Below are 11,402 nucleotides of genomic sequence, written 5' to 3' on the forward strand. Positions count from 1 at the left end.
TTAGCATCTTTTCTGTCTCCTATACTGGAATATCTTTGTAAGCCTTCTGTCCCCGGTCTGTTGACTGCATTCCTCTATGTTCTATAGGTGTTTTCATATATTTGTTGACCATTTATATTTCTTGTTCTGTGCAGTGCCTGTTCAATTCCTCTGCACATTTATTAATTGGGTGATGTTGTTATATTAGTGTTAAGTTTTTTGAGTTCTTTATCTATCCTGGAATTTAATGCTGTTTCCCCCCTATTCTGGTGGCTCTCTTTTCATGTCCTTGGTTGTTTCCTTAGCAATGAAGAAACTTCTCAGTTTGATGCCATACCATTTATTGATAATTGATTTTACTTTTTGCTGAAGGGCCTGCCTTTCAGCATCAACTGTGGAGAGCTTGAGGGCACAGAGAAATCCCTCCAGAGATAGTTTCAGAGAATGGTGTCTGCTTTATTGTGTAGCAAAAATAGCTTTTATAGTGGGAATGTGCCTATTTACTGCTAACAGTCATGATAGGCCAGAGGTGATACACAACATCATATTACGGGAATCCTGACACCAAGAGTCTAGGAACTGCCACATAGGCTGACCTTGTACCATCAAGGGAATAACTTCTTGTCAAAGGAGCAGGGAAAAGGCGCTTGCCAGTGTTCTGACCATACTCTGTCCCAAAACAGTGTTGTACATTAGGACTGCCATGCTGCACAATGAGCAAGTAAGCATTCTTCCATGTAGATCCAAGGTCAGGCCCACCAATAACTTCTTTTGCTTTAGGGATCTTATTAAGAAGTCAGTTCCTAGAAGCTGCAGGAAAGCGAGGTAGGCTAACCGCCCTTCTTAGCCCTATCTCCGGTGGGTAACAGCCCCTGGAGGAGGGTGCCCATTGGCTGGGCAGCGGGCCAATGAGGGGTGCAGGGTGAGAAGTGGGCCTCACAGGAGGAGGCCGGTGCGGGTCCCGCATCCAGAGCCAGGGGCAGGCAATGTAATGGCCTCTTCCCCGCCCCACCCTCCCGCCTCCGGCCCCCCCACAGACCGGCTCCAGGCAGCCACCCGGGCGGTAGCGGTGGGGTGCAGGCTGAGGGAGCCAGGCCTCGACGCCCTCCCTCACCCCGTACCCCAGGAGCCCTACCTAGTCCAGGAGGGGCTGGGGGGGGTCCCCATGGAGCCTAAAGTAGCGTTCCGTGGAGGTACGAATCGCTGCTGGAACTCACTGTTGACACCAGCAGCAGATTGTCTGATGTATTCAACAGCGTGATGTTGACTGGCTCCACTTCCTTCTATGATTGCTACAAATCGCAGAATGAAGTCAGTATAGACCTAAGGCAGACCTACACTCCACTTTCTTCATCCACAGAATATGCAAGTTCTATAGATTCTTCACTTTTCTATGCACCATGGTCTACTTATGGAGATGATATTAAACAATCTTCTAATTCCCAGATCAATGTAAAGAACAGGATTCAAACCGAAAGAAATGACTATGGCAGTGAAACAGACTTATATGGACTTGTGGCTAACATTCTGGAAGAACAAGATAAGTCACAGCCATATTTTGCTGAAGGGACCTGCTTGACCAACTTAAAGTCAGTTTGGCCAATGATCACAAGCAGATTTGTAGATCACCATGATCTCTTGACAGAAACCAAAAGGCCAATAGATACAGCTATCTCTCAGCAAGCCTTTTATAGTGGTGAATCTGTGTCAGCAGTGGAAAAGCAATACTTGCATAATAGTAATCTCACACCACAACAAAAAATAGATGAACTTTATCATGGATTTACTGGATTAGACCTTGAAGAACAATGGATATACCCCTCAAGAAGTGATCATTCTAACTGTTACAATATTCAGACAAATGATACAGCTAAGGCAACATTCCAAGAATATCCATTTATCAAAAACTGTTTTACACCACAAACTGGTCTGTCTGATATCATGAAATAATCAGGAATTGATACTTACCCTTATGGAAGAGAGAAAATGTGTGCTAAAGGTCTTGAAGCACCATTACAACAAAAAAGAGTAGAGATATTTCTTTCCCTATTTAATAGATAAAATGAAAATGCAGATTATTGTAGATACCCAGAATATGCTCATCCTAACAAGGCTAAGCTTAATAAATGTTCAAATTTTAGTGTCCAGGATGGTAAAAAATTAGCCAATGGCACACCCGAAACACCAACTGTAGAAGCAGATGCCTGTACAAAGTTATTTCAGGTTAAACCAGCAAACCAGAAAAAAAATGGAGGAGACAATGCCTGACCAGCAGAATTTCACATTTCCAAAAACCACACCACATTTAACTGAAAAACAGTTTGCAAAGGAAGCAGCAGCATTCACAGCTGATTTTGGCTTAAAATCAGAGTATGGACTAAAACCTCACACAGCTTGTCCAGCTAATAATGATTTTGCTAATGTCACAGAAAAGCAACAATTTGCTAAGCCTGATCCCCCAAATTCTGAGTATTTTAAATCAGTGAATTTATTATCAAACTCAGCAACATCTTCAGGAGGTATCAATTTAAACAGACTAACTTGGATGAATATTCAAACAAAAAATAACACTCCTGTTCCTTATAGAAATCAAGGTAACTTGATGAAATTAAATAGTCATTTAAGTGCAGCTTCAAAAGGTTCTAACCATTCTTCAGATTTTCCCCAACTATCATCCACAAATTTAACCCCAAATAGCAATTTATTTCAGAAGTATTGCCAAGAAAACCCTTCAGCATTTTCTAGTTTTGATTTCAGTTACAATGGTGCAGAAAGAATTCAATCTGTCAATCACATGGAAGGACTGATGAAGACTGGAGAAGAAAATCTCTTTGAATCGGTTACAGATAAAAAAATAAAACAGCCAAATGGATTTTGTGATAATTATTCAGCTCAGCAGTATGGGATCATTGAAAATGTAAACAAACATAATTTTCAAGCCAAGCCCCAGAGTGGACATTATGATCCTGAGGAAGGTCCAAAGCATTTAGATGGCTTATCTCAAAACACATATCAAGATCTATTGGAGTCACAGGGTCATTTTAATAGCCACCGACAAGGAAGTGGAGACAGCATATTAATAGCCGTGTGAATCGCACACAGGCATCATGCTTTTCTAATAATTATATGATGGGAGATTTAAGGCATAATCAGGGTTTTCAACAACTTGGTTCAAATGGGTTTCCCCTAAGATCCACCCACCCATTTGGCCATTCAGTTGTTCCACTGTTGGATTCCTATGATTTGTTTTCTTATGATGACTTAAGCCATTTATACCCTTATTTTAATGATATGATGTATGGTGATAATTCCTTTTCTGGTTTCGTGCCAACTTTTAGATTTCAAAGACCAATTAAAACTCGAAGTGGACCAGCCAGTGAACTTCATATTCGTCTAGAAGAGTGCTATGAACAATGGAGAGCATTAGAAAAGGAGAGAAAAAAGACTGAATTAGCTCTTGCCAAGAATTATCTAGGGAAAAAAGTATCCAGTACTAACAATACTCCAATTCCAAGGATGACCTCCAACCCATCTAGAGTTGATCCCTTAATTGTGGATGAACTTTGAGAACAAGCCAGAGTTGTGACTTTACTAGGCAAAATGGAATGTCTTCGAAGCTCTCCCCTTCATGCCAATATCTCTACTGCTCTTGATAGACACTTGGAATCCATTCACATTGTACAGTCACATAGAAAGGATGAAATTGTTAATGCTTCAAATCGGCAAAGGCAAGGAGTGCCTAGATGCCAAGATGAAAGAGATGTTTTTGCCCTTGCTTCAGCAATTAAGAGATGTGTGTGGCTACTCGGAAAGCACGCACTACTCTATGGTGCGCACTGCAGATGACCTTGCCAAAAACAGCAAGTATGGCTGGTCAAGCAGATGTGGAAAAGGTTTTCCAAGATATAGTAAACTGTGAAGAAAAAGTTCATGAAAGCATAAATAGTAGCAATCCAATGAACCAGAGAGGTGAAATAAACAAACATTAAGGAAATGCCAGCAAAAGGAAGAATTAAAAAGCTGATAAGTAAATGTATCAAGACATGCTAAAATTTTTAATGAACTTGTCAAACTTTCAGCACGTTAATTTTCTTTCAGATTTAAAGTTAATACCTTAATGAAGTCTAACTTCTATTTTAAAAACTACTTGGAATGAATGAGAATACAGTTTAAGGAAAATTCAAAGGTAAAGTTGACTACTCTAGGAGTTCTGAGTAGTCAAAGATAACGAGTTTATTTAAGTAAATTATTTCCTAACAGCTAATGTATTGCTTAATCCCATTCTGCAGTGCAGGTAAATGCAAATATGAAATTCTTCTAGGAGATAAGTTTCATTTAGTTCTGCCTTAGTTAGTATAATTCTAAATAATGAATCTTTAAATGACTGTAACCCAATTAAGGATACAGTCTAGTAACCAAGACAAGTTTTGATTGTGATATAAAAGTGTTTTCCTTACAAAACTGGATAATACCTAGGAAACAAAGGAAAACAGGGACAAACCCAATATTCATGTAAATTTAAAATAACTACCATATTTATAAATTTGAAGTCTTAGTGTCTATATGGAGGGAAATGCATCTGATTCTCCTAAATTAGTGATAAAAGTGCCAGTGTAAAAACCATGCAAGTTACTGAATATAAAACCTGTTCAAATCATTTGTGTATATTCTTTAAAATTTAATTTTACTATCAATTATTAAATATTTCCAATTTCAAAGTATTTAAATTGAATCAAAACAAAACATTTCCTTTATCTGGATCTTTTAGACTTAATGCACAGTAACTAAAATAATGACTATTGTTTTAATACCCTTAGTTTTCTGTCTTTTATGAGGGTATCACGAAGTTCTAAAATGTATTTTTTTAAGGTTGATCTTTAACTAGTTTAGTTTGCAATTGGTTAGTGTATATTTTGTGTAGTTGTGTTCTTTAGTTTGCTTCTGTATTTTTTTAAAAAAGAGCACTAGAAAGGTTGGCTTTTTCTGTTTCTCATCACTTAATATCTTTATATGGAACCCAAGTAATTTATTCATTAATATGAATTGTTGGTATTATGTGACTCAGGAGATATTGGGTTTTAACATTTCTACATGAGTTAAACTATAATATAATGTACTGATGAAATTTAATTGAAATATCCTTGACTAGAAACACTGATGTTTTAAATGTTGGTGTTTTCCTTAGTTTTAGAAATCCTGATATTTAAAAAAAGGAGAGTGTAATCACACCACATAAATTTTCTTTAGATGATGTGCGGAAGAAACTGATTGAGAATGCAGGAGTAACTGTAGGGAGAAAAATTTTGATCACTGATATGCCTTAGAACTACCCAAATCAATTACATTGAAGGCAGTAAAATAAAACAGATCACCCCACCACAGTCACTGCACAGAAAGTGGTTAAGTTTGACATTAAGACATGTTGGATGTTCTGAAAACAAATATTGTACTGAATTTAGTCTCTCAGGAAGAAATAAATTACTTTGTTGAAAAAATAAAAAAGAAGTCAGTTCCTGACTGTTGCAATCTGTTTCTCCTGTTGGAGTTTTGGGCCTACATTTTCTTCTAGTGGTTGTGTGGATTCCGGTCTAATACCTAAGTCATTGATACAATTTGAGTTGAGTTTTGTGCATGGTGAGAGGATTAGGGTTCAATTTTATTCTGTTACATATGCATTTTCAATTTTCTCAGTATCAGTTGTTGAAGAGGCTATCTTTTTTCCAATGTACCATACTGGTACCTTTGTCTAGTATGAGGTAACTGTATTTATGTGGGTTTGTCTGTGTCTTCTGTTCCTTTGGTGGTCTTTCCTGTGTTCTTGCCAATATCATTTTTTAATAGCTCTGTAGTGTAACTTGAGGTTTGATATTGTGATGCCTCCTGCTTCATTTTTCTTGATAGGGATTGTTTTGGATATCTGGGTCTCTTGTTTATCCAAGTGAATTTCATGATTGCTTTTTCTATTTTCTATTAATAATATCTTTGGGGTATTGAAGGGAATTGCATTGAATCTTCATAGCACTTTTACTAGTATGACCATTTTGACAATATTAATTCTGCCTATCCAAAAACATGGGAAGTCTTTCCATCTCCAGTGGTCTTCCTCAGTTTATTTCTTGAGGGTTTTGTAATTATCATTGTAGAGGTCTTTTACCTCTTTTGTTAAGTATTTTCCAAGATTGTTTTATGCTATTTTGAATGGGATAGTTTTCCTAATTTCTCTTTTAGCTCATTCATAAATACAGTATAGAAACACAAGTGATTTAAGTTTGTTACTTTTGTATCCTGCAATTTGATGAATTCATTTGAGTTCTAGAAGTTTTTTGGTAGACTTTTTTTTGGACTTCTAAATATAGAATCATGTCCTCTTCAAATGGAGCTAATTTTAGGCCTTCTTTTCCTATTTGTACCCCTTTAATCACAATCGTTTGCCAAATTGCTCTGGCTGGAGGTTAACAGACCTGATTTGTTCAGCTCTCTATTCATCATTCATTAGTAAAGTTGGTGGTCTTGTGTTTTATTTCATTATGATCTGATAGATTACAGAATATTATCTCTACATTTTGTATTTGCTAAGAGTTGCTTTGTGTAGTAATAGAAGTAGTGAAAGTAGGCATTCCTCTCTCATTTCAATTTTTAGAAGGAATGCTGTAGTTCTCCGTTTAGAATTATGTTGGCCTTGGGTTTGTCATATATAGCTTTTACAGTGTTGAGGTATGATATTTCATTCCTATTGTTTTTAGTGTTTAAAGCATGAATGGATATGGTATTTTGACAAAAATAGATTCTGCATCTATTTGGAAGATTATGTGTTCTCATCTCTGTGTTTATTTATGTGATGGATTACATTTATTGATTTCCATTTGTTGAAACAATGTTGCATTCCTAGGATGAATCCCACTTGGTCATGGTGCACTATCTTTTTAATATGTTTTTGTATATCAGTATTTTATTGAGGAATTTTGAATTTATGTTCATCCAGGATATTAGTCTGAATTTTTATTTTGTTGAGGTGTCTTTGTTTCGATTTGGCATCTGTGTGAAATAGGCTTCATTGAATGAGTTTGAAGAGTTTCCTCCTTTTCTATTTCATGGGATAATTTGAGGAGGATTGGTATTGGTTCTTGTTTAAATGTTTGTTAGCAATTGGCTGAGAATCCATCTGGTCCTGGGCTTTTCTTTGTTAGTAGGCTTGTGATGACTTTTTCATTCTCATTATTTGTAATAGATCTGTTTAAATTTTCTGTTTCCTTTTGGTTCAATTTGGGTAGCTTATGTCTCTAGGGATTTATTGATGTCTTTAAGATTTTCTAGCTTATTGGATTATAGTTTCTGTAAAATAGCTTCTAATTATCCTTATATTCAGTAGTATTTATGGTGATATTTCCAATTTCACCATAGATTTTGGTACTTTGTATTTTTCTCTCATAGTTAGCTTGGCTAAAGTTTATCAGTTGTTAATTTTTTCAAAGAACCAACATCTTGATTTTTAAAAAAATTTAAATCTTGATTTCTTTGATTTCATCTTTGATTTTTATTGTTTCCTGTCTTTTGTTGACTTTATTGTTTTTTTTTTAATTTCCCCTAGGATCTTGAGATATAATGTTAGATTATTCACTCAGTAACTTTCTGTTCTTTTAATATATGGGCTCGATGCTCTACTTTTCTCTTAGGACTGCCATCATAGTGTCCCAAAGATTTTTATATGTTGTACCAGTATTCTCACTTACATTTAAATATTCTTTTTATATTCAACCCTGATTTGCTTAGCTATCTATTCATTATCCAGTAGTGAATTTAGTCTCCTAGTTTTAGTTTTTATTTTTATCTTGTTGATTTTTAGTTTTATTCCATTATGATCTGATAGAGTGCAATGTATTAGCTCTATTTTTGGTATTTGGTAAATGTCGCTTTATGTACTAAAATATGGTCTATTTTATAAAATATTCCCCATGCAGCTAAGAAGAAAGTGCATTCAGTCATTGATTGTTGAACTATTCTATGTAATTCTGTTAAGTCTCAATTATTAATTATAATTTTAGTTCTGTACCTTTTATATGTAATTTTTATTTGTATGATCTGTCTAGTGATGAGAGAGGCATGTTAAGTTCTCAATATTATTGTTTTGTGATATGTTTGTTTCTGGATATTGAGAAGAATTTATTTGATTACATAGATGCTCCATAGTTTGGATCATATATATTTACCATTGTTATTTCTTGTTTTTGTATTACTCTCTTAAACAGTATGAAATGGTCCTTTTTATCTGTTCTGATTAACTTTTGCTTAAAGTCCATTATATCAGAAGTGACAATAGAAACAACTGTTTGTTTATGAGATCCATATTTAATGAGATGGGTTTTCTATCCTTTCACAGTACATCTGTGGATGTCTATGCCTATGAGGTGAATCTCTTGGAGGCAGCATATTGATAGGTTTTGTTTTTTGCCAGTGCATGTCTTTTGGTGAGATGATTCCATTAACACATTCAGTGTTATTATTGAGAGATGATTTTTATTTCCTATTGTTTTGATTTACTTCTAGTTTTCACATTTTAGATTTTACTTTAACTATTCTTTAGTTGTAGTTTTCCTCTCTGTTGATATATGTATGTATATATGTTTATATATACATACATATATATATATATATATATATTATTTTTCTTCACAAAATATTTTATTAAGTATGTTTTGCAATGCCAACTTTCTAATCATGAATATTTTAAACTTATTTATTATGGAAGGTCTTACCTCATATTCAAATCTGAACAAATTTAGTATTTTTGGTGTAATCCATTTTTTTTCCAGAGCTTGGCATATATTATTTCAAGACCTCTAGCTTCTAGGGTCTTGGTTGAAAAATCAGCTGAGATCTATATTTATTTGCCTCTGAACATGACCAGTCATTTTTCTCTAGCAGGTTTTAAAATTCCATCTTTATTCTGTATGTTAGGTGTTTTCACAATGTTGTGGCTAGGAGTGAGCCTGTTGTGATTCTATATATTTGGAGTTCTATATACTTCCTGTGTTTGATTTTCCATTTCATTCTTAAGATTTTGGAAATTTTCTGTCATTTCATTGAAAAGATTGTTAATTTTTTGGTTTGAAATTCAGTGCCTTCATCTACCCCAATGAATCTTAAGTTTGGCCTTTGCATTTATTTATTTATTTATTTTTGAAAATTCTGTTTATGGTCTGGTAACATCTTTTCTCTATGATGAACTTTATTTTCAAGAATATGTACTATTTCTTCATTACTTGAACATCTTCCCTTGAAGTCATCTACTCTTTGATGATACTTTGCATTGAATTTTTAATTTGGTTTATTGATTCCTGCATTTGAGAATGTCTGATAGATTTTTCTTTACAACTTTTATTTTTTTTTTATTGAATAGTCTTTTACTTTTTATGTCTTCTTGTGATTTCACTCCTTAAATCATCTTTTATCTGATAGATCAGTTGAACTATAAACTTTATGAATTTCTTCTCTGACATTTCCTCTCCTGTGGTTTTTGTGGAATCTGCTGTTGAGTCTTTCTGGTTTGTTTGGGATGCTTTGTTCTCTTGCTTGTTCATTTTGTTTGTTTGTCTACTAATGCATCTAAATGGGTCTGAAGCACCAGAGCTTCTAGTCTATGAATTTCTTGTGATCTTGTAGATATCCTGTGCCTCATAGATTAGGGGGGAGCCAAATAATTGCAAACAACTGTGTGTACAATGCATAGCACTAACTTAAACACTTACTTTTTATTCTCACACAATGTTAATTGGCACCATAAACAAAAATGTATCAATTTTCGTCAGTAAAAACAAAAGTATTCATGAATTATATCTTTCATAAAATCAAACAATAGGCATTTCCTGTGGTTTCAGTTGTATTACTTGTTGCTGTGGTGACGTCTGGGTTTAATAAACCAATTAGTGTTATGAGAAGTTAAGAATAGAGTTCATTAAGAGGAAAGAAGCAATGGGGATTTGTAGTTTCAAGATATGAATAGGGCACATATAAAGGTGATATAGGATGTGTTGTTTATGAGGGGGAAGGAGGAAAAACTATGAAGTAAAAATTTAAAGAAAAAAGAGAGAATAATTAAATTTTACTATTAGTAAAAGAGAGAAATAGAAACAAAGGGAAATAAAAGTTTTGAAACAGAATACAAAAATCAATTCAAATATGCTAATTGAAAACCTTAACCCTCAAAAACAGAGTAAGAAAAAATAACTGTTTGAGAATGCTAGAAATGAAAAAGCAGAAACAAATATGTACATGCACAAGTGTGTAAATGTCCATCATATATCCATCAGTACACATTGAAAAACTTAAAAAAAAATCACAGGAGTGTCACTAAGAGTATGTACTTGTTGTCTTGTGAGTCTTTCCATCTCTCAGCTTCCCTTCTCCATGGAATTATATGGGGAGTTGTGAGAGGTGCTGTCAGCTTGCACCTCCAGAGTATAGGTTATGCTGGGTTTACAAGGTGTTCCCAGGGGAGGCATTAAGGTCTAGTCTTTGCCCCTGGTGTTTTATTGCATGGAAAGTTAATGGGCATAAATGAATCGGTGAACCTCTTGGAGTACACTGCACTCTTCTCTCTAGGGCTACACTCATGAGAGGGGAAGCCAGTCCTTCACCAGTTTTGTTTCTCAAGGGTACTGTTCTTTCTGGCCTCCTGAGATTTTCCCCAAAGCACCAAGCTCCATCAGTCCTGCTCATTCAGATTTTTAAGACACTGCCACTGGTCCTGGGCACTGTTGTGTCAAGGGAAGAGAGGAAGGAAGGCTCTCTTCAGCTTCTCTGACTTGCATGTTGGAAAGGAAAAATGCTGTCCATGCCAGAAATTTTTCTAATTTGCTAGGCTCAGTTTAAATCTTGTGACTGGTGTCTGCCAGAATCATGTATCTGTCTGAGCACCACATGAATCTAAGTTCCAAGTTTGAATTGGTGCTGCTGTAGTGAAGATGACCAAACACATCTCCAGCTTCAGCTCCCCAAGAATAGCATGCAGACTAGGGGTGACATTCATGCAGCAGTTTAATGAATAGAATAGCTCCTGGGTCTGCCCAGAGCCAGCTTCACTCTCTTGTCCCATGTTCTCCATGCCAAGATTGTCTGCAGATTATTATTATTATTATTATCATTATTATTATTACTACTACTAGTAATAGTTTTAGGTGGACACAATATCTTTATTTCATTTTTATGTGGTGCTGAGGATTGAACCTAGTGCCTCATGCATGCTAGGTTTGCATTCTACCACTGAGCCACATCCCTAGCCTTTTGTATGCAGCACTTTTTATTCTTTCTTGTCCTTGTGTACTGACTTCCCTCACTTCTATCAGAACCTAAGCTCCAGTTCTGTTTCCCATCTTTTTCTAATCCACCCTAAATTACCCATTTTTCCAAGGTTCTCTTTCCAATAT

General features: G+C 35.2%; 1 pseudogene; it reads left to right on the forward strand.

Annotated features, from left to right (window-relative positions):
• The first annotated feature begins 970 nt into the window (after nucleotides 1-970).
• Nucleotides 971-3,968, forward strand: LOC144257140 (meiosis-specific coiled-coil domain-containing protein MEIOC pseudogene; annotated as a pseudogene).
• The last annotated feature ends 7,434 nt before the right edge of the window (nucleotides 3,969-11,402 follow it).

Source organism: Urocitellus parryii, chromosome 10 (assembly GCF_045843805.1).
Source record: "Urocitellus parryii isolate mUroPar1 chromosome 10, mUroPar1.hap1, whole genome shotgun sequence".
In the NCBI taxonomy this organism is placed as follows: domain Eukaryota; kingdom Metazoa; phylum Chordata; class Mammalia; order Rodentia; family Sciuridae; genus Urocitellus; species Urocitellus parryii.